Raw genomic sequence first — 3,899 nt, forward strand, 5'->3', positions numbered from 1 at the left:
GGCCAAACACCAATAAAGATCAACAACCTAGTAGCCAACATAAAAACCACCAATTTTAAGCAAATTTTTGTGGCACAAAAAGAAATTAAATCCTAAAGCTAGCCTCCTTCCAAGATCCTCCTTATTGCTCCCTTCTTATCCCTCCATCTTTTTGGAGTTGCATTTTTCAATTTTTCGACTTTTTTTTTTTTGAAAATCGCTCATTTTGCGTAAGGTGCCCTTTCGGGTTTTCACTAGCTTTTCCTTTCCTCTCATGGTGGCTCACAACTCAATTTTTCATTTTGCCCGGAACGCCCTTTTGGGTTTTCATTCCGTCCTCGACCACCTTCCCAATCTTGCCTTAGGTGTCCACCCTTGTGGGTTTTCACCTAGCCGGGATTTTCGTGGTAGTAACAAAGCTAGGTGTCGTAAATGCTAGCTTTGTTACTACCAAATTTTGGCGCCTTTACGACATTCACTAATGGACACTACTACATTCAGGCTTCCAGCTAAGAAGACCTCACACCACACAAACTATGTCAATCTAGATAAAGAAAATGACTGTTCATCTTCACTAACTAGTAACCACACACAATTAGCACTAATCGTATTTCTATCTCCTTTTTCATCTTATTCCCTTCATCTTCACCTACCTCCCTTTTCTCATTCTCCATTTCCGCGCATGAATCTATGGAGGAAAGGGCCTGAACGGAAGTGACGATGGATACAAGGATATCACGGGTTCGCTATTTTTTGTTCAGATCCGGTCAACAGTTTCATGCCCCTTTCATCTTAGCTCGCCTCTAATTCCGGTTAGCCATTCTTCATCTCTATTACTTGTTGGTCGATGAATAAGTTGATTGAACCTGATTAGAAAAGTGATTTTGATCTGCTCAACTACTCTATACGGATTATCAATCTTAAATTCCAGTTTACTCTTGTTCCTTTGATTACAAATGTGGTATATTACGGGCATAAAGCTATAGAGGAGAGGGCCTGATGATATTATTCCCTTTCAACAGAATATTACACTACTACAAATCCAGGCAACTACAACGGCCCTTTAACAACGCTTATTCAAGAAAATCATCAAAAGACGTTGTAGAATGGATAATTATCTTTTTGCGAAATTTTACTAAACTTAATTATAACAGTTATGTGTTGTTAACCGTTGTTATTGGTTTTAACAACGGGTCAAACTTTCACAACCGTTGTTAATATAAAAATTAATAACAACAGTTTACTCTGTAATACATTTTAACCATTGTTAATAATTTGGCGCAAAATTAGCGAAAAGTAATTACAACGGTTATGTTAGAAACCGTTGTTATTAGGTTGTAACAACGGTTGTAGACTCAATAACCGTTATTATTAAAGTTATGAAAATCTAAAGAACAACAGATTGCTTTATTCTGCTATATGCTTCAAAACACAAACACAAGCTAATACTGCTACTATACACAAATATCATCCTCCATTCCTCCCTGATCATCTCTCTCTGTCTTCATCTCCGTCACTGTTGTCACCGTCTTCTTTCCCTCATCGTGTTTATCAATCAGGTATATATGTTTCTTAGCTTATTAACTATTTCTTATTAAGATTTTTAAGCTATATATAGATATAGGATTGTATGTTCAATTTCCTGGCATATGAATGTCGATTATTTGTTAATTTTTGAATTTTTTGGGTTATTATCTAATTTGTTGATAATTTAGCTTAATTGATTTCCTGAATTTCGTTTATTTGTTTGCCTATTATTGGATTTTCTGAATTAGTTGCCTATATATTACAAATGTAGAAAAATGACTCGAACTTGGATGATTGATGTAAATATGAGTGACCCCAATTATAAGGATGGTTTAGCTGAATTTTATGAAGTCGTTTCGAACAATTTCAAAGGTTCTTCTAGTATTCCATGTCCTTGTGAAAGATGTGGTAATATTAGGTATATGGCTTTTCCGGACGTTAAAATACACCTAGAAAAGTGGAGATTTAGTCGATCCTATACACGTTGGATTTTTCACGGGGAACCATTAGAGGACGAGAATAGCTTTGAAGAAAATGATGTTGAGGTATACGAAAGGCTAACTGATGATCCTGAGTTTGCCGAGTTTTTTGAGTTGGAAGAGTTGGAAGCAGAGAAGTTGAATGTTGGGTCTATAGATAATGAAGAGAATGATGATGAGTCGAATGCTTTTGAAGATGTAGGTGATGACACTATTAATTGGGATGACCTTAACAACATGTATGAGAAGTTGTGTGAGTCTGAAACACCTATGTATCCTGGTTGTAAGTTCACAAAAATGTCGGCTGTGGTGAAGTTGTATAATATCAAGGGGGCAAATGGGGTGAGTGACACGTGTTTCACTAGTTTTTAGCCTTGATAAAGGAGTTGCTTCCAGATGGTAATGTTCTACCTGTTAAGACATATGAGGTAAAAAAACTAATAAGAGGAGTGGGTATGAAATATGAGAAAATATATGCATGTCCAAATGATTGCATATTGTATCGGAAATTATATCAAAACTTAACCAATTGCCCTAAATGTTTGGAGTGGCGTTATAAGGATAAGGAAGGGATCCTGGCTAAGGTGTTGTGGTATTTTCCAGTGATACCAAGATTCATAAGGATTTATACGAATCCCGATGATTTAAAAATGTTAACTTGGCATGAAACAGGAAGAGTAAATGATGGAAAGCTAAGACACCCGGCAGATGGTATGCAATGGAAATCGTTCGACGCTAAGTATCCCAAGTTCGGCAATGAACCTAGAAACTTACGTCTAGCGCTGTCCACTGATGGAATGAACCCACACGGAAACATGAGTAGCCAACATAATATTTGGCCAGTAGTGTTGGCTATTTATAACTTACCTCCATATGTGTGCATGAAAAGAAAGTATTTTATGTTGTCGTTGTTAATTTCCGGCCCTAAACAACCTGGAAATGATATAGATGTCTATTTAGAACCTCTTCTAGATGATTTACGAATGTTGTAGGATAGTGGGATAGAAGTATTTGATGCATATAAGAACGAAACTTTCAATTTGAGAGCGATGTTATTGTGTACAATATCTGACTATCCGGCTTCTGGCGACCTTTTTGGGCACACAATTCATGGGAAAGAGGATTGTCCATTGTGTGGGGAGGATATCGAGTCTGAATACTTGAAGTCTTCTCGTAAGTATGTGTATATGGGAAATAGGAGGTTCTTGTATCATGACCATTGTTATCGTAAGATGCAGAAAGCATTCAATGAAAGACAAGAACTTCGTCAACCTCCTAGAATTTTGAGTGAGCATGAAGTTTATCAGAAAGTAAAGCATATTGAGATAGATTATGGGAAGAAGAGTGGCTCTAAATTTTATACTCGTGGGTATAAGAAAAGATCCATATTTTTTGATAAACTTCCATATTGGTCTGACCTGGAGGTCAGGCATTGCCTCGATTTCATGCACATTGAGAAAAATGTCTGTGATAACATTATCAATACCCTTATGAATGTTCCCGGTAAAACAAAGGATAACCTAGGGAAGAATGAAAATTATTAGGCTAGAGTTGAGCGGAATGAGAAAAAAGAGTTATGTGCATGCTTGAATGGAATTAAAGGGCCACATGGTTATTCGTCGAACATCAAAAAGTCGATGCAAGACCTAAAACTCATGTTAAAGTCACATGATTGTCACACTTTGATGATGAAAAGATGCTATAACTAAATTATGTCTCTTCTTGGGAAAGAATCTCGAGAACTTGCGAGGACCTCGTTGTAACCCCTCCTGGAAATGTAAAATTTTCCATTTTGACATTTATAATTTAATTAACCATTCTATGGTCTTATTTATATTTTAAATTATTTAATTTAATTAATTTCATTATTAAACATGATTTTTATAAATATTATATTTTTAAAGCTTAAGTTAT

Source organism: Silene latifolia, chromosome 4 (assembly GCF_048544455.1).
Source record: "Silene latifolia isolate original U9 population chromosome 4, ASM4854445v1, whole genome shotgun sequence".
NCBI lineage: Eukaryota > Viridiplantae > Streptophyta > Magnoliopsida > Caryophyllales > Caryophyllaceae > Silene > Silene latifolia.